The sequence below is a fragment of the Typopeltis vanoorti genome, chromosome 13, assembly GCF_054136105.1.
Source record: "Typopeltis vanoorti isolate ZY-2024b chromosome 13, IOZ_Tvanoo_1.0, whole genome shotgun sequence".
Lineage (NCBI taxonomy): Eukaryota > Metazoa > Arthropoda > Arachnida > Uropygi > Thelyphonidae > Typopeltis > Typopeltis vanoorti.
Window position 1 is genome coordinate 69190651 of NC_143561.1, and position 21854 is coordinate 69212504.

Below are 21854 nucleotides of genomic sequence, written 5' to 3' on the forward strand. Positions count from 1 at the left end.
GCGAAAAGACTATAAAGGTGGTGATACGCGGTGTCACAGAAGGAATCACCCCAAAGAAATCTCCGCTGATCTAAGCAACCAGAGCCTGACCCCCAATCAAAGTGAGCAGGATGCTCAGGTCTGACAAAAGGCCAATGCCTTTAGCACTTGTAGAGATTGATAACACTCAGAAGAAGATATATGAACTGACTACTATTAGTGGCCTCAGAATTACTACGGAACCTCTAAGAAAGAGAGCGTCAGCAGGAGAGTGCCACAGATGTCAGCGGTTTGGGAACGCCCAAAAACTATGCCTGGCCAACTTCAGGTACTTAAAATGCGGCGAAGGCCACCAGATCATCGCATACACTAAGCCAAGATCTACGCCGGCTAAGTGCGCAAACTACGGAGGTCCCCCATCCCGCCAACTATAAAGGGTGCATGGCACACCCAAAGAACCGCAGGTCAGCAAAAGTTGCCCATCCATCACCTAGCAGTGACACTCCGAGCAACCGTACAGATCCCCATTAAGTCCAAACAACCTCCACTTTGACAACTCAGGAAGGAAAACAACCTGAAACCAGGACCAAAACATACCCCGCGGTTGCACGAGCCAAGGATACTTCCTCCAAAGAACTCACAAGCTCCAACCTAACATCAGTACTAACTGCTTCACCAGCTACCATGCTCCAGGAGTTCAGCAAAACAAATCCTACGCCACCCTTCACGAAGAAATTCCTGCAAAGTACCCATTCAATTCTGATAGCCCTCAATCATGAATAAAAGGGAATATAAGCCTAACTCCCTTATTATAACTGCGTGGAACGAAAATGGACTGATCAACAAAATCCTGGAACTGCAAGAGTTCACTCATAGATACAATCCTGATATAATTTCAGTAAATGAAGCACTTCTCAGGCCAGCTAGTAACCCTAAATTACGGAACTACATATTGTACAAAACAGACAGACTCACCACCAGTGGAGGAATTACAGCGGTACACATTAAAAACTATCTAATCCACAACGTCCTGACCAATCCGCAAACCAAAAACCTAGAGATAACAGGTATTGAAGTTCATACAAACAATGCTGGCAGTATCAAAATCTATGCTGTATACAATCCACTCATCATTACTAGTATCTGACTTGGACTCTATTCTCGGCTCCACAGACTCCATCATCATGGCTGGAGACTTTAATGCCAAGCATACAGCTTAGTTCAGCTCCGCAATCAATGACAAAGGTCGTGTTCTAAATCATTACTCAACGCGAAACTCTATTGTTATAGCCGGAACCACAGAGCCCACCCATCACAGCCCAGCTGGAAGCTCAGATGTACTCGACATCGCCATCTCAGAATCATCAGATACCAATATAAACTGGAAACGTTAAACGAGTTATCTTCTGATCATAATCCGATTCTGATTAAACTCGGTACACAAGAGCAATTCTCTCCTCTTCACTCCTTTATATCTTGGGACAAGCTCTCCAGAACTCTCTCAGATCACATCGATCCGGTACCTATTATCCACAAAAAAGAGGAAATAGACAGACATAGCCGTAAACAACCTTACCAGTCAAATCAAAATAGCAACAGTTACACAAACCACAAATTTCACCCTAGCGATCGGATCCTTGAAGAAATCATGGACCTAATCAGATTAAAAAACAAATCCAGAAAGAGGTATCATAATACAAGAGCCCCACAAGATAAAACAACTCTGAATAATTTAAATTGACAAGTCCGTGAAGCTCTGCAAAAACATCGAAACCAAGATTGCGAAACCAAACTGACTAATCTAAACCCAGAGGACAACTCCCTCTGGAAATTCTTGAGAGCCTTCCGCACTAAATGCCAACCTATACCCCAACAGACCAAGAAAGGAATTGCTCCCACAGATAAAGAAAACCGAAGCTCTAATTGACAGCTTGGAAATTCAATGTAATCCCCCCCCCTCTTATGAAAATCTGAACATTAGACTTATCTACAAGATTCACTGCCGAGCCATGCAGGTCTAAAGACAACAAAAGGATAACTGAGAACCTATCACACCGACTTCTCCAGCACAAGTTATAAATATCATAACCCATCTGAACAACAACAAGGGTTCCAGGTCCAGATGGAATCACAAACAGAAATATCAAACTACTCCCCAGAAGAGTCATTGCGCATCTTGTCAACACAGTCAATGCCATCCTCAGATTCAAGCATTTTCCCATAACTTGGAAGACGGCAAATATCACGCCAATCAAAAAGATTGGAAAGAACTCCCCGAAAGCTACAGACCTATCAGTCTTCTATCCAGCTTGGAAAGGTTGTGGGAAAAGTCATCCTTACAAGGCTTCAATCAGCAACAGATAAATTAGGTATTATTCCAAATGAGCAGTTCGGATTCAGAAAAAACTATAGCACTGTACAACAAATACACCGACTGGTCGAATATATCACAAAAGGTTTCAACTCGAATCTCCACACAGCTGCGGTCTTTATAGATGCTGCGAAGTTTTTTGATATGGTGTGGCCTCAGGGTCTTTTCTACAAACTCATCAAATGCAATATACCAATTAATCTGATAAAAATAATTCACACATAAATCAAAGACAGATGTATGCAGGTCAAAATAAATGAAACTGTATCAACCAGACGCAAGATCCTAGCAGGTGTGCTGCAGGGCTAACTTCTGGCCCCCTCTTCTATTTTCTATCTACATAAATGATATCCCTGAAAACCCAAGTTCAACAATCACTGCATTATATGCAAATGATACTGCTTTCTTAGCAAGATTTCTCAGCTCCAAACTGGCAATCAGAAGACTCCAAAGCAGTATTTATACACTGGAGAGGTGGCTGTTGGACTGAAGGATCCAAGCAAATCCCCCAGAAGCGTTTAGCCATACTGTTCTCCAAAAAGAAGGTCCAGACCATGGAGGACATACACCTGCTAGGAATTAAGATTCAATGGCAGAATGAAGTCAGATATCTCGGTGTGATGCTGGACAAAAAATTCTAACTCACCAGTGATATAAAACACATAAGCTAGAAGACAATCGAACTAATCGCGCAACTCTATCCTATGATCAACAGAACAAGCAAACTGGATACGCGGAACAAACTACTCATACACAGGATGGTAATACGCCCAGTCATCGCTTACGCATCTCCTGCATGGAGCCATACCTCAGATACAAACATTCAAAAACTGCAGAGGATACAGAATAAATGCATGAGAATGATTTCGGACACCCCATGGTTCATTAGAAACTCCAGATTCACAGAGAAGTCAACATTCCCTACATCACATCCCTCCTTTATGATCTAGCGGAAACGTTCTTCACCAAGACAAGCAATCATCCAAATCCGCTGATCAAGCAAGCTTAGGATTACAATAAGCAGAATTCTACAAAAGACCCAAGTCAATTCTACGCTCAACTGAACACAGCTAATCTCACTGCCCTTCCAGGGCGAGCTTAAAGCTCAATAACTCTCCACTCAAAGAACTTCCCTCTCAGACAAATGGGAATATGAAAAGCATTTATGCTTCTCCTAAACCAGTAACGTTCGGCTACCTTAATTGAAATGAAATTTCTTTCGCTAAACTGATAATATTTTGTCAAAAACGATGAATATCGGAATGAATTAATACGCATTTTATTTGTTAGGATCTAATGCAATCGAGGTTTTTTTTTTTAATATCTGCTAAAAAAAAATAAGATTTACATAAAACTTAAGTCTCTGTGATTGCACTTGCCTGTAGTAATTTAATGTTGCGCTTTTTTATTTTATTTTATTTTAATCTCTGTTAAAAAAGGTTTGTAAATATAGTACACGAGTACCATAGTATGCTCAGGTAATGGGTAGAGTGTGTGTATAATCCAGGAACAATGCTATCGAGGACAATGATTCTAACCACTGCAAGTCTCCAATATGTAAGTAAATGGTCTTAAACTGGGTGATCAGTATCATCTGCCAATTAAAAACGTCCATAAGCATCCATCTAATCGAATGTACAGAATGATTATTTAGAAAATAGATAAACCTATCTATTCAGGTCTGTGGATCCCATATTTTCCAGTATTTTATTAGTTTTTAATTAGAAAATAAATCACTAAAGATAGGAAGCCCCAAATTAGTTTGTTAATAAGAAAATTCTAAAACCCTAAACTGAATGATGATCATATACATTGGATGTCCACTCACTCTGAGAGAAATGATTCTGTCACTCACTGGATTATAACCCAACACATACCTAGCCATCTTTTTAATAAGTAAGAAAGATACTCCATTTTTTCGACTTGTCTCATGTCTTCAGTAACACACCATATAGTCCCCTGACTGAAAATGGCCAATTCCTGTCCATCTAAGTTCACTTATTCCTAATATATCCAGCTTCTTGCACTCCATTTCCATGTTTATTATTTCCAGCTTACCTTGGTTCATACTTCTAAGATTCCAAGTTCCAATCCTGTGGTTTCTTGTGAAACAGGGACCCTCCCTTTTCCAACCAGCAACATTCGTGACCAAGCTTCCTTCCGGGTTTGACCTGGACATATCATGAAAACTAGTTCTACTTGTGGAAGCCCTCTGTTCTTCCCCAGTTGCATGTTGGATGCCTTCAGGCCCGGAGGGGTAAAGAAGAGGCCAAATCTCTGTAATAGAGATGTATTGCGCATATCTTTATCCTGGAATAATTCCCTGTAAAGAAAATTATCCCTTACCCCCATCATCTACTATACAGTACACTGTTTTTGTTTGTTAATTGCGTATGTTTTCTTCCAGGTTTCCTATTTTAAGGGAGAACAAAAACCGAAATTTGCGGAAACAAAATAAAATAAAATAATTTTATTTTAAGACCTGAGTTCGATACTGTGAGAATCGAACTCAGGTCTTTTCAAATCGACGAATGCATGTTTTGTCGCTCTTCGAGCTACGGAGGCAAAGTTATAAAGTTATTATATTATATTATATAAATTAATTATATTAAATAAATAAATTATTAATAAATAATTTCTTTATTTAAATAAATAACCTATGTAGAATATACAGATATTTTAAAATTTCTTTTCTACATTCATAATATTATGAGTATGTTATGAATATACAACAGTCTTTTATTTCTGTTTTCTTAGTTATCGCATATTTCAAAATGAGTAAACTTCTGCTCAGTGACATTTCATACGGATGATATATCTATGAAATAGATGGCGCCTTTATTTAACATACACATATACAACATCGTATTTTAAACTGTTAAAACAGGAAACATTTATACATGAAAGTACTTCCGATCTACTTCAGTGAAGGACGTTTTTATTGAAATTTTATTTCCTTATTGGCTTCATCTTTAGAAACGATGCCAACTACCAATCACCTACTATTGCTTTACTTTTTTAAAGGGTGCTCGCTTCATTTTTTCTGGTTTATTTTTAGTCTACGAAGTATTTATTTATTCAGAAACTTTCCATCTTTACGTAAAGGTCAAGAACTAGTTACACTGCGCATAGAAAATTACATAATAATAATAATAATAATAACAGACTGGATATGAAATACTTTATTATATTATTTTTTGAAAAGGCTAAATCATATCGCATGTAATTTAGAATTCTGAATTATCCTCGCACGCGAATTCATTGCAATAAGCATTTTTATTAGAAATACATTACAATAATGGATATCCTTATTACACCTGAATTTCAGAATAGCTTGTGGTTCTAGTTCCATGTTTATCGCAACATCGTACACTCTATGCATGCGTTAATTGCGTAGTGTAATATTATATGGTGTTTTTCCTGTCTGTAAACGGTGGTTTCAGAATAGAAAACATATTACATTTTGAGAGAAGAGGTGTGTATTATGTGGAAATTAACTAGACCAAATACTAAGTGTCTTATATCGTTATTTATTTTTTTTTTTGAAATATTATTTCTACGAAATAATGTTTAAATACCAGCAACAGTTATGTCCAATATTCTGAATAAAAAGCTGTAATTACAATGGCTAATCAGTTTTTTTTTTTTTTTAACCCTACTAGTTCATCTCTATAAATAGGAAATCGTAGCAAGAAAAATGAGCATCAGATCAAATTATGGAATTATGCTACTGCTGGACCCCCACTCTTGCCAAAGAGAAGTACAATAAAATCATTAGCCGTAACAAAAAAAAAAAAAAGTGTCTAAATATTTTGTGATTCATAATTTTGTTAATCAGCGTCTGGAAGAAATAATACCCAATATAAATAGTATTCCTCGTGCATAAATTTTTTTTTGTTTTTGTTTTTATTATCTATTTAAAATTACCCTGAATTTATAACAATTGATGGATTTCGTTTTCCTGGAATGCTCTGTCAGTTATATTAAATATTAATAAAGAAAAGATATTTTTATAAAAAGCTATATCAATAAAGAAAAAATGTACTTAAAATCCTTTATTTTGTTTTATTTATATTTATATTTTATTTTTTTATGTTTGATTTATTTGGTTACTCCATAAATATTTTTGAAATTAAAATATTTTCCTTTCTCGCTCTCAACAGCAACCATAATTATATGAAAATATGAAAAAAAAAATAGAAATAAATGTATCTATCAATTTCAAAGGCAAAAGCTTTATATATTTAATACTAATCCTTGAAACTCTGATTTTTCATTAATTTACAGGATAGTTTGTCATACTGTATATAACGATAACAAATTAACTTGCGATTAATTTATTCATTTTATTTTACAGAATGTCTTTCATTCTTTGTTTGTTTTTGTGATGCCTTAGAGAGAGAGAAAGAGAGAGAGAGAGAGAGAGAGAAAGAGAGAGAGAGAGAGAGAGAGAGAGAGAGAGAGAGTAATCCGCCAAATGAAACAAGTCAAGAGATATTTTGGGACGCACTAGCGACTCAAGTGACGGTATATTACCGCTAGTGCGATCATTTGGTCTGTTTTTCGTTTCTAATCAGTTATTGACTATGCGTCAGTAAGTGATTACTCTTATTTCGAATTATATCTGTCAGTTTACCACATTCTGATAATGTTCCGCTTTCTTCATCTTTACTTCTGCATAATTGCACCAGATATTCTTTTCCTATCTTTTTTTTTTTTTTTTTTTTTTTGATACTTCAAAAATCTCACAATGCTGTTCCAAGTATTTGCAGCAGTTTTTAATTTCTTGATTCAAAGTGAATTAATTACTGCATAATTCAAATACAAATAAATAAAAAAAATATTACTGTATTACTGCACTTTTTTTAAAAATTGACTCTTGTCTCTTTTTTTTTTGGTATTCACTGGAGAGTTTCCACATCTACACAATATCAAATGCTTATATCCATATATTATATACTTATATCCATAAATCCATATGTGCATTCTTGTCTCTTTTTTTGAAAAATAATCGGTGTATATTTTCTGTATTATGCTTATATAACAGTTGCCATATTCAGGGCCGACGTTGCCATTTAGGCAAACTAGGCAACCGCAGGCATGAAGGGGCACTTCTACACTAGATTAAAGGAAATTGTAGAAAATTTTGCAAAATTGAAGGCAAGAAAAATTAAAATTTGATTTTCATATATTATACATATTGTATATTATTAATAAAGCATGCCAAAATAATTTTTATTTTTTATATTTAAAATTTCATTTTAAAAAATATCCAACTTGTGAAATAAGGAGCGCACTTGTAAACTTTGCCTAGGGCGCAAAATAACCTGGCACCGACAGTGGCCATATTAATATGTTTTTTTCTGTTAGTAGCTACCTAATGATAGAAATATTTCATTCTATCACTGAAAATGATCAATTCAGGTAAACTGGTATAACATAAGTTTTATGAAAACAGTTTTATACTATATCTAGAGTCCGCAATCTGCTGAAATGTCGGCTGTTTCGTGTAAAATTATTTATTGACGAAGCTATGCATTATATGCACTGCCACCTAGTTTAATCGAACAGAACCTTGCTGTTGCCATGGGAGCATCCTTCGTTATAAAAAAAAATTAAAAATAATAAAAATAATAATAATAATAATAAATATATATGTATAATTCATTTTTTATATACGAAGTAGAGCGGTATCAACTTATTCTTCCTCCCGGTGGTCGTTAGGGTTAGATGGATATGAGATATTCGAAATAGAAACATTATTTACAAAACATTTATTTTTCTAATAATATATATAATTCTGCTATTAACAGAGAATATTAATGTTTGAAAATAGCAACGACTTTTTTAAAAAGCTTAATCATACTCAATCGCCGCTAGAGGGCCATTGAATATATAGATATTGACAAATATCAAAATAGAAAAATAGGAAGAAACAAAAGACAATAAAGATTATTGACTCTTTATGGAAAACAGAAGAGGATTGTTAAAAATGTGACTTGATTAGCGGGAAAGAGATATGTTCAGAACGATAAATATTGCAAAGAAGTCAAAGCATTTTGCTAAAAAAAAAAAAAATGTAACCTCATAACTTTAGGTGTTTTCAATGGTAATTCAACATCATCCTGTATTCTATAGTTTGACAGGGGTGAGAAAAGGAGGAGGATAAACAAGCAATTGCCAGAAATGTACATCATTTAAGAATGATTTCTTATGTTGGTAGATCTTAAAACTTTCAAAACAAATTATTTTATTTTTTCTCTTTCTAGTAGAATATTCAAGAAATAAAATACCAATGTTAGAAGAAATTTCTTCGACTAATTTTTTATGTAACTTCCTTCAACGAAAATACAATTGTACATTAGTACCACAAGAAAGTTAAGAATTTTTTGGTATTTTTATTAATAACAAATTTTATTTAAAATTTTATTATTACTTTATTAAATGAATAAATTAAATATATTTAAATTATAAATAAAATAATTTTTAATATTTTTAATTGGTCCGGAAACTGCAGATCCTGCTTTACAGATCAAACATGGAACTTTTTCAAGCCATTTCAGGCCTCCAATAAGTGGAGAAATGGTCTCACACTGGTGATGAAATTCATCTACCATCTGAAGATAATCACTTACATCCATATCCATCGCGGGATTCGAACCTGCGGTCTGTTTGTGGGTGAGCGGATATGTTAATTGTTCTGTCAACCAGGTATCCAGAAATATAAGCAACTCAATTCAGGAGGCATACGCAACAGCATCCTCTTTTTTTTTCTTTCCTCCCCCCCCCTCACAGAAAACAAACAAACAAAAAAAAATCATTGTTTGGAATGGTGGACTCTAGAAAAATAAGCACCTAATGACATGTTATATATGCAGTAGCGTAGCTAGAGGGTGGGGGTGGAGGGGGGGGTCTCCCCGGGCAGCATTTTGAACCTTTTTGAACTTTTACAGTTAATTCTAAAATACAGTCTCGAGAACTCAGCTCCAAATATTGTAATACTGCTGCGAATTTTCCTCATGATTGCTGTAAGTGTTGCTAGTTTTGAGAGTAGTTTTTCTAAATTGATTAAGAATTACCTACATTGCTATGGAATAGACTTCGACAATGTCATCGATGATTTTGATAACAGAAAAGCAAGAAATATAACATTTTAGAATGTTGAAATTAAAGTTTTATTTCAAAAATAAACACAGTGTTTTAATTTATTTCCCTACACGTCGTTTTGACTTTTTGTAGTATTTTTGGTGTATATTGAGAGGGGCGACAAACTCAGGGACAGAAAAATGAAAAGATATTTCATTTTTCTGATTATGGATTGCGCCATCATCAGGAAAATGCAATTATTTGGGTGTGATAAAAATCCAAGAACTTGATTGCTGCGAAGACGACCACATACAGGAAAAAAATGCAGATACGAATTACTACTACGATTTTCCACTTCTTGAGCCAAGGTAAGTCAGTCAGAGCGAGTCGACGAAGCCATTTAGTTGGAAAAGCATGGATTCAAATCTCATCTAGGAAGAGAACTTTTATTAGGGTTTTTCAATGAAAAGTGAGCGAGTTCAATCTCATACGGAGGTGGCAAGATTTAACTTCGAGGGTTGTGTGGCCCTCGAAGTTAAATTCCATGTTTAAAACGGTTGTGTGGCCTAAAGGGTCTCTAAGTACCATGGATTATACTCCAACTACTTATGAAGCACCTTCTGAGTCCTAAAATATCATTAAGCCGCTTATCGGACTCAGTTTCTGTCTCCACTTTACAGTTGAGTAAATTCCACTGTATACAGTATTATGGGACTTGAATGCATGTCGGATGAAAAAAATTGTTACTTGCATAGTTTAAGACCAGCTAATACCAACATTCAACTGAAGGAGGCGTTTTATATGTTCATTTCTGTTCTTCACGTCATCACGCGATTTTGATCTGAAATGTAAATACCTTGAACGCGTATTTCACATGAATAAAGGATTCAACAAAAGGATTCAACATTGAATTTTCGTGGTTTAAATCCATCTGTACTTAGCTGCCCCCTTTTCTTTCAGTTAAATTTTACTTCACTTTACTTTCAGTTTAATTTTACTTCATTTCAGGTAAATTTTACTTCACGCATTGTAACAGATGATATTTGATTTCATTTTTAATGAAATAATTATCAATAATAAATTAATTAAATATTGAATAAATAACATGCATATCGTTAATAAAAAAAATAGTGATTACATCAAGTAATTGTGCTTTATAACTCAATATTTAATAAACATTACATATTAAATAAATCAATAAATAAAACCTATAAATAAAAGGCAAATTTTGTGGTTTGCATGGATAATTATTAAAAATTAATAAATATGATATATTAAAATAATTCACAAGAAATAATTACTAATGATAAAATGTTCAGTAATAGCCTTAGACTAATGAGGCTGAATAGTCTATGACTTTTTTTGCCAACATGCTAGAATGCGACTTTTTTTAAATACACAATGAGAATATTAAAGATGCGTCACTCTTTTATAACTAAATAAAAAAAATAATAAAAAAAAAACGTTTCGAATTTTTACCAGAGAGGTTATGAGAAGGAGCCGGCATATTTGTCTTTTATTAGTGTATTAGAATAGTGCAACCATATCAATGTACTAATAAAATCTGAACATACGGGCTCTTTGGGTAGTCATTTAGCAACGCAAGTTAAATAACTCCCATGTCAAAGTTTATATTTTCGCTATTAAAAAATCGAAAATATTAAAGATCGTTTCATTCGTATATAAAAAAATAATGTATCTTTAATATACTTTGATTATTCTTAATTATTTTATTAAAATTTAAATACTTTAGCTCTATATTATGATATGATATTTAAGTACCTACAAAAAGTTTATTTATGACGATATATAAGATTTATACATGGAATTAACGAAGGCTTGAAGTGAATTACAAAGCTTATTTATGCGTTTGGTGAGCCCCACATTTCAATAGTGCATCTAACGTCTGCCTGCATTTACTGATATCACAAATACGAGCAGCGTCAATTTAACGCTGAAGAACTTTTATCTTTACATTTAGAATGAATGCGCTTATTCCTAGAAAAAGAACCCTCGGGTTTGAAATCAGAGTCTTGTGAATGTACAAAGATAACACAGGTTCTCATAGCAGGTTTATTATGCAATTAAATAATATTTATGGGTTTATATCTTTAAAGATGAGTGTAGCAGATCTCTAGCCAAGTATGGCACAGTGAAAAATATCCACAGGGATTAAGACCTCATCTGAAAATGAGGAGAAATTACCATCCCGATGGATGCGAAAGCGCCCATTTCAAAGCGTGTATTATTAAATTATCCAGGAGCACAGAAGCAGTGTTTAAGATATGGATATACAAACTATATCAGTTCTGGGTGCAATAAGGTTAAGTGTAGCAACTACAGTAACACAGGGCACTTTGCGCACAGTGTGCTATGGGAGGGGGGAAAGTTACTAATCCATCCCTAGGCATGACAAACAAAAAAGATTTCCCACTCCTGGAAGCAGTAGCGCACTCAGGATTTAATCTTGGGGGGGGGGGCGAGTTGAGTAGACGATTTGAGAATACACACTACACATCGCATACGACCTATGACTGAGCATCTGCAATGATCGCTAATTTATAAGTAGTATAGAAATAGAAGACACGACACAACATAAATAAAAACAAATGAATTTTAATAAGGAAAAGATTTTTGGAAATTTTTCTAGTGTTTTTTCCTTTTTCTTTGGGGGGGGGGGGTGCTGCCTGAGTCCCTTGGCCCCCATCCCTCTGGCTGCACCACTGCCTGTAAGTGCTAATCAAGATGGTCCAACCACGAACTTCAACCAGTAAAAGCAACTTAAGATCTTGAAGCAAAGTTTCCAAGATCCATTGCAAAGCCAAGAAAGAAGAGGAATTTGACAGCAATCCAACAATTGCAGAAATAAATGACCCGATAGGTGACATTACCAGTTGCACTGGATTTCCCCTTCAATTAAAGGTGGTTTGAGCAACCACCTTTAATTGAAGATTTCAGAGGCGGATGGGGGGGGGGGAGATCGAGTGTAACTGGGGGAGGCTTTAATTTCAGAGGCGGGTGGGAGGGGGGAAGAGATCCAGTGTAACTGTGTAGAAGAACTTATACTCTTTAGGTATTAAATTAGACAGCGTGGGCTTGCATCTGCAGGAGGCGGATCAAGTGGCTTTACTAGAGGTGTTACACGAACTGGCTGAAACATTGGAAGTATTGTCACGGAGTTCATATGAGTGCAACACTCTCTGTCGCTACCTCCAACTTATGGGGTTTTGATGAAAGAACAGATTTTGAAAATCATACTCATGTACAACCTTCATTTCGTGTTCATACAAGAAATCTATTTCTCCAGCTACTTGCAAAAACATCAAGCAGTTTTCTACACGTTATTTTCTTGTAACATTTTGGAGTAGTTTCGATGATCTTACGAACTGGTTGGTAATTTTTACATTTATGGCTGTTAATTGTTTGTGTTCTTTTTTGGCCGGTTTGTGTTTTACAGGATTAAGAAGCCCTGCTAAAGGTTCTTCGCATTCCAGACGGGATTCGAAGTCCTAGGAGCAAGAGTTGGGGGGATACTGTCCCCATTTCTGGAGTGTTTTTCGATGTCTAGGACACAATCGGCAGGCAGTTGTAGTTGACTGGGAATTGGAGAGCATCCATGCGCCAAGCAGCGTAGAGATGTCTACTAATTTCTACACACTGGAAAACTATTGCCATGGAACCGGAATTGCGGGGAAAACATTGCTCTGGACAATATCAATGGGGGAAACCCAATTTAAGTACAGCTGGCATCGAAGCGCTGAGGATATTCTGACAATCAATAGATATGTGGAGAGTAAAAAAAATCCTAGTATACGTGGTGTCAGGTGGTCCACTTACCGAACGTGTAAAATATTAGATTGATCTCGTCTAATCTTACTTAAGATCAAGTGATTATTATATATATGTTCCAGATTATAGGCTAATGTCCGACCATTGATTTGTAAACAGATGACGTAAAGGTAAGGCCTGGAGATTGAAATCCGAACCGCCTTATGATCTTTCAAGAGAAGTGGAGTTCAAGACATGGAAATTCCACCAAAGAAATATTTCACAGATCATCGAAGGAGCTAAGGTATTATTACCCATAAACAAATAAATAGGGGTCCTATTTCGAAACCTTATTCCACAGAAAACTCCTGTCGGTATCGACAAAGAGAACCATCACTAAAATTATTGTAGGAGACAACACAGGGGGAAAAAAACAACATACACATTAAAGGGATTTGCAGGTCATTATTAGGAGACCTTTTCAGATAAACAGGAGGGAATTAATCCAGGGATCTGGCATATATCATCTTTGCCATCACATAGAGATTTTCACACCTCCAATAACAGCGTTGAAACTTAAACAAGCAGCAAAAGAATTCAAACAGCGAAGACAAGATAGTTTCACTATACAAATCGATGTAGATCTTTATCTCACCAATCTTATTGGTCATATTCAATTTCATGGGTTACTTCCTTCCGAATTCAGCAAAGGTTGAATAATATTTATCGTGAAAAAAAAAGCAGTGATCCCACAATTATAAGAAATTGTCCTCCTCTTTTCATTACTAATATTCAATAGAAACTGCTGACCAAAATAAATATTCCTGGTATAATTACCAGTAACTTATGCCATTTCCGATAGAGATACGAGCTTCAGACTCTTCCTACTGCATTTTGTCATACATCTAGCTCTCCATAATCAAAGATTATTTCCTAGCAATTCCCACAATAAGCTTAGAAATGGAATTTGACAGAGTCTGACTTACATCATATTGCAAAACTAACAGTGTAGGACGGCAAGTCATGAAAAACGTTTATGAAACAATTGAAACATGTTTGGTGATCACAAACCATATAATAATCCCAACTCTTTAGACAGAGAAATACGACAAGGCTTTCCAGAGAGGTTAATGGATATCACCAATCCATCCAGATATCGGTACATATATGTAACAAACACCGTTAGAATTCTTAAAAAAAAAATCATCCACTCACTTAAGTAAATATTTAGTATAATACTTAATAGGATACGTGTCCAAATTTGGAATACAAAATTAGAAAGGACAGAAAACAAAAATAATCCCAAGTTACTATCAAAGGATTTGCGTGCTCGTGAGACGCACCTCACACAAAGGTACTAATATTATAACAACTAAAGAACAGCTAAATACAGGGAGATATTTGATCACTACAACCATCAGCCGCCAAGCATAGGAATAAGTCCGAACTTTATTTACCAACTTAGCTAAAATACCTTGCTATCCTCGAAGACAAGATATGTCTTGGAGGACAGCAATGGAAGAAATCCCTGTAAAGTAAAACCTATATAGATCGAAATGCCGATGATCTCATTTGTCCGATGTGTGGCTCTTTAGAAGCAGTCACATTTCTTTGACTACCGACCGCTATCTAACAGCATAATTGGGAAAATCTACCAATAACATGAAAGTTAGAATAAAGTAAACTTCGAATAAGGCTAGAATTATCCTTTATCTGTATTTTAAATTGTAATTCAAGTACACATAGGACATCTGGATCAGTGATGAATTTGAAGAACTGGTCTCTGATGAAAACTAACATTTCTATATTGTTATAATGTTTTGAAATATACGCCTGTAACGTTCACTTGAGTGGTTAGAATAAAATGAACACGATGGTATGTTAACGACAAGTATTTGGCTGTAGACAACGTATAAAAGCATTCTTAAACACCCAGGTTTGCAGGATTCATTCCACAAACACAAGCAAATTAATTAGAAAAAAAAATGTAAACTTTAAAAGAGGAGTAGCACAGGGCATTTAAAACTTAAATCACCTACCCTGGAACAAAGTCGTGATCAACAAATGAAAATACCACTTAAAATAAATCCTTAGCAATAGATTTCATTATGATTTTTTTTTTGCGCGTGCGATATGTCACAGGAATATTTGAAATTCAAATTAAATATTATATATTTAATTTGAATTTCAGTATTCGATATATCATTGTAATGCATAAGATCAACAAATCATTATTAGTACCAATAATGATTTGTTGAGCTATCATTATTGGTATACTAATAATGATATTAGTACAACTAATGATGACGTTAAATGGTGAATTAGCCATATTTATATGAATTATATAAAAGTAGTCTTGTTATGCAGTGTTTGTCAAAGAGGCTCAAACTCACATTCGTTCGTTCTTTTTTTTTTTTTTTGCTTACTTTCAAAACGTGAATATTTATTCTGCTTCACACACACACACACACACACACACACACACACACACACACACACACACACACACACACACACACACACACACACACACACACACACACACACACACACACACACACAATCTTAACGAATAGTTTTATTCTCAAAAACTATGAATGAGAAAATAGTGTCTGGATTTCAATGAAAGTGGATAAATTAGTGTTAATATCCTTTTTACGTTCATTCATATGACGTCATCTGAGTAGACGACATCACATGAGGCTGCTTCACTGTTTGAATTGCTAAGATAATTCAAACTAATTAAAAACCTCTTATATTAAGAATTCTAAATTAGCTTCCTTCGTAGTTCATATTAGAAATTAAAAAAGAAAAATCGTAATACAGGCTAATCCGAATGATTGGGAACTTTATTTTTTATATCATCTAATATAAAAAAGCAAGTTTATATCAAATTATTCAGTTAAAACGAAATAACACGCGGTTGGTAAAAAAAAAAAAAAAACCTTAACGCTGACTGGGTATACCATTTGAGGATCCTACTTTATTATTATTACGTGACACCTCCAGGGAGTCCACGGACTCATCGTGGGAGAGCACACTACTCTACTTCGCTAAATACATCTCATCCTTTCCGCTACTACTTAATTCTCCAACTACGACACTACTACCATCAACGTCATCTATCACCCATCATCATCATCATCATCAACAACAGTAAGTTTTGTCTGTAAATTACGTGTGTTCTGAAGGCCTATTTGTCTGTACTCGGGATGAAAACCCGAGTTTCCGAGAGAAAAAAACCCTGATATATACCACTGTATGAGTTCGGCTAACTCACCTTCAACTGAAAAAGTTATATTAAGAGTTAGCGCTGTTACTGAATAAAAGACACCGTGATTGACATTGCATACATATTTCTCAATGTGTCTCTCTATAAATAAAATTTTCGTTTGCTATTTACGGCATGAAATAATGTTTCCATGACAACAAATTCCACTTGGTTAGTTTAATGGTAAGATACGTGCATTTCTTTACTAACACGTCTGCTTTTGAGAACAACTTGCTACACAAATATATATATATATATAATTTTAAGTGGGAAATATATAGGGTGCTGGGCACTTAAAGGGCCAATAATAATAATAATAATAATAATAATAATAATAATAATAATAATAATAATAATAGCCAAACCAAAATTAACAAATAATATAATTTCAGAATTAAAATATATTAATATAATTAATATATTCTGAGAGCTTCATCAGGAAGAAGAATGTGCTGGAGAACACGCACACAAATCACAAATATCTAACAAAATTTTTTAGGTATAAAGTTAATAATAACGTAGATTAGTCACGCTCGTCCTTTGACATATCAGCCGTAAAAGTTGTTGCGAGGGCTTTCAGATAGTTATTAGCAAAATGAAGGCACTTCCAAATATCGTGGAACATGAAAATGTGGCTCCTGTTTAAGGTGCAATGTAAGTGTATTCCCTTTGTGGATTCCTTAACAAGAGATCGTCTTCCAGGTGAGGCATATATTCAACGTCTTCTCGGTGTTTTTTTTTTTTTTTTTGTATTGATTTCAAACTTCTTTTAGTCTTTCGATATAAGCTTTGCCGTAGATATATAAAATTCTTATATGCCCAGAATGTTTTTTTTTTTTTTTAAAGGAAAGATACACGTTCACAACATACTTGAATTCGTTAGCATGCAGATTATTTTCCATCTGATACCACAAATCTTTTCCAACACTGCCGTTAATCATTTTTCTTTGCTAGAAAGGGATGTTTTATTCTAAAAAAAAATACTGTTCAACGAAAGGCTTACGGTTATCGCTTCCTTATCGTCAATTTATACATGAAAAAAATTTGAAGAAGTTTGTCATAAGTTATCTCAAAACCATACAGTTTTAAGATGGTTTCTGGACGACATTTTTATTGCTTGGAAACACTTTGAAAAAGATCTACAAAATTCTCTTTGATTCCTTAACAATCGTCGCCCAAATCTTTACTTTTGAATTGAAAAGGATTACAAATTCCATTTTTAGATATTCGAATCAAGAAAACAGATACTGAATGAATATCGTTAGAAATCTATGGGAAGCCAATCCGTATCGAAGATATCTCCTCACTAGCTACTTTCATCATCTTCAGCGAAAGTTATGAATTATCACAAAGTAAAATAATAAAGATGACAAAAAGTTACTAAATAAATTTTTCTATTAAAAAATAATTAGTACAATTACAACAATTAGATTATAGAAGTATCGTCTCCTTCCCTACGTCGATAGAGTCTCCAAACATAACTCCATTTGTAAAATATATCATCAGAATTGCTTTTAAACGTGTTCACGCCCTATAGAAATTTTAATGTTGTTCCAAAAGACAGCGTTCCTTTTTAAAAAAAAAAAAAATTAATAAAGAAATAAATAAAAAAACATCCTCGGATATCCATAATTCTATATACTGTACCTGCGGCATAGCTTACATCGGACAGACTGGATGCAGTTTTGAAATTCGTAAGAAAGAATATGTGGGCAGCGTTGAAAGCTCTAGAAAGCAATCCTTTTTGGGGAGAGTTAACGAATCATCTGAAGTTAAATAATCGTCAGATATGTGTTGGCCAGTTAAATGATTGCGTTTACGTTTTTAGCATTATAAAACGAAGAATCAGTTACGAGGCGTTTATTAGGGACATGAGTGTGGTATACATAATACAATATTTTTTTTAAAAAAAAAAAAAACGTTTTCACACGTTTGAATTTGAAACTCGAATTTGTTAAATACTCCTATATATTGTAACATAAGTATTATTCAAAGATAAATTGGTTACGACATTTAAAATAAGAAACACGGGAATAATATCTGTATTATAGTCATATAACTAAATAAAAAAGGAAAAAAGCAAGTACACCAAACACAATTATAATAATAATCAAATAAAAATAAACTTGTATTTGAATATAAATTCTAAATTCGTTGCACTAGGAATTTTTGCATCGTCATTAGTCTGTTAAAATGTCGGAAATTTATATAGTATTCAATGAATTTCTATAGTTGGGTAAGTTAATATTGTTAAACATTAAAACTTTTCATCGTATTTTAAGATTCAACAGTAGTTTGCTATATTTATTTTCTGTTATTGTACTTCAACTATTATTCCGTTACGCGTGTTAGACTACAGGACACACCAGTAATCCGAGATGTAAATAATAATATGATTCAGCAATTTTCAAAGGTCCAAACAACCGTTATTTATAAAGAGTTAGTTCATCTGAAAAATATTTTCCGCTACGTAGAGAACTAAACATTATAATAATAAAAAATAAACGAAAAGAAATCTGATAATTTTCATGAGTTCAAAATTCTTTAAAAAAAAAAAAAAAGGAAAAAAAAAAACACGAAATACCTTGTTTGGTTGTATGTTTTGCTGGATTCCACGAATACGATTTCAATATAGTAACGGAATTTAAAGTTTTAATATTTTATTTATTTATTATTAAAAACAGTTAGTTGGATACATGTGATGTCACTGATACTATTTTATTCGACTCAAAGAAAAATATTTTATTTTCATAAGAAGTAATAATGTAACTTATATTTTACTTGAGAATTTCAATAATTTTTTTTTGATTCCTAAAATGTTTTGAAACTTTCAAAATAAATAAGAACACTTTTAAATATTTTACATCATAATACTACACAAGAGAGGATGGATATTCTAGTATTTTATTTTATTTTTTGATGATATAATTGTAATAGCGTTAGAAAATGTTTATAGTTGAAACCCTTGGAGGGTAATGGATGGCAATGCTGTACCAATGAAGTTTAACTGAGACTCGGCTGTTGCTGTTACCCCATGGAGCGCAAAGATTCTAGAGTTTGAGTTCGCTCTCTTAAAATTTTTGCCTTAAGGGAGCAATTTGAGTCTCCGGGGAAGGTGTTTTCCGGCACGGCCCGAGGAGGGGTTTTGTTGGTGAATGTTTTTCCTCGGAATATGAGCGATTCTGCTCGGTGGTGGAGCCAACGCTGAGATGGACGGTCTTTCGGCCACTATTGAGTGGTCTATGGATCGGCTTAATTTTTAAAGATTGACTTTACTTACGTATCACCTATGTTTATAGTTGGACTTTTTTTATCCAGAATTACAGCACATATGCTATGCGGTTTGGCAAAGATTCCACAAGGTATTGGGTTGGATTGCATCTACGCCTACAACATGCTAGGCGTTCACCAGACAGTTTAAGGGGCTCAGATTTGACGGAAGAGGATTTGCTCCTGGATATCTTTTTTTTTTTAATACATTCCATACATTCTCAATGGGGTTCAGATCCGGGATTTGTGGTGACCAGTAAAGATGGTGGAAATCTCTGTCATGCTCACTGAACCACAGCTGAACAATTCTTGCGCGATGGAGAGAAGCATTGTCGTCTATGAAACAATCGTCACCTGATAGATTTTTTTTTATTATTCGTATGGAGTTTCCTCCCTTTTTCCCCCCCGTCCCTATTGGGGAAAGTTGATCCCCTCATGGGGCGGTTAAGTATTTATGGTTGTAGATCCGTGTGTGTTCACGCGGCCGGTTTGCCTACTTGAGGGATGAAAAACCCCAGATAAACTGGGGGGGGGGACCTACTTCCCGGGCCCAAGACCGGCTAACTTGGCTATGGCTGAGGAAGATCCTTGAGCTCCTCACGTCATCGACGGGAATCGAACCTAGGACACGCCTTCCCCAGGCATATGGTTGCGATTAAAAAGTCAACATCGCAGGATGGATTTGATCGGCAAAACTGTTCAGATATTCCTTGAAGGACACACGAGATCCCAGCAATATTAGGGTCCCCGCTCCATACCAACAGAACACACACACACAGTACATGATGCCACCACCACCTCCAGAACAGTGAATTCGATTTACGAGGCAAGCTGAGTTTATTGCTTCATGAGGCCCCAGCCCAAACTCTCTCTACTGTCGGTACAGAACAAGGTGCACCATGGCTCGTCAGACCATATGACTTTTTCCCAGTCTTCCAGTGTCCAGCCACGGTTGTCCTGACACCACTGTAGACGAACTTTCCGGTTCTTCGCAGAAATCAGTGGTTTCCGTATAGGCACGCGACTATAACACCGATCCTTTTTCAATTTCCTGCGCATAGCTCGGTGCGATATGGATCGGGAACTGTCTTCATGAAATGCTTCGGTGTCAATTGCCGCACACAAGAAGTTCTGTTTGTCCGTAGAAGCCTTCTCAGGCGACGGAAATGACAGACTGTCTTAGAACTACAGTTACGACTCTTTGACAAGCAATGTGGGTTATTTTTTCACTGATTAAACACCCGAGATATCTCACCTTTTGAGAAAACAGCCAGTTCTACTGTGTTTCAAAATCGTGGCTCCAGCCAGATGGGTACCCACAAAAATCCCTTTGTCGAACTCCGATCCTTTGTTTGTTCCATGGCGTTCAACGCTATTGACGATTGCTGACCAACAACATTCTTAAATAGTTGCCTAGTACATTTGGTGACTCACGTGACCAAGTATTTGGAAAACCTGTATCTGCATGAGGTAAGGTCGTGTTTAGTGCCTCTCTTATCCTGATTCTACTTTGCTAGTAAGCGTTTGTTGCATGCAGGACTTATACTGCTAGTAGACCTTCGTGTATACAGAATTATTTGCTGGTAGGATTTGTTCCTACGGGATTACACCATGGTGATTTTAAGAACTATATTTACTTTTCTAAATCAATTCTAAACTGATTTAGAAAACAGTTCTAAATCATTTTGATTATTATAAAAATGGCAGAATTTAGTAATAAGTGAAACAAGAAAAGCCAAAGAATTAATTCTATTCCAGAATTTACTGCCAATCCACCATTTTTTTTTTTTTTTTTTACTCTCAGGGGGTTCCCAACCTTTTTGTTTCCTAGAGCACATTCTAAAATACCGGTAGGGTGACGGGCACCATCTATTTTTTCGGAATTGCAATGCTACTGTTGCACAACAAACAAACATAATTATCTTTAAAATTAACGAAACAATGTTTCCTCCCAGTAAGTGTCAAAATTATAGGTTCGTTCGTTGTCTTTTACTTGATTCGCTCATTTTAGGATTAAAAATCAAAATATTTCAAAAATTTAAGTACAAGACACCGTTAAAATTATGCGCATATAACTAGCAACGGATAACGAACAACTTTGAATGCGCG

At 34.9% G+C, this 21854-nt stretch overlaps 1 long non-coding RNA gene across 1 annotated transcript in view; it reads right to left on the reverse strand.

The window, feature by feature from the left end:
* LOC150100263 (uncharacterized) overlaps positions 1-21854 on the reverse strand; it is an 83007-nt gene that overhangs the window by 54210 nt on the left and 6943 nt on the right. The gene's annotated exons all lie outside the window — the stretch shown is intronic.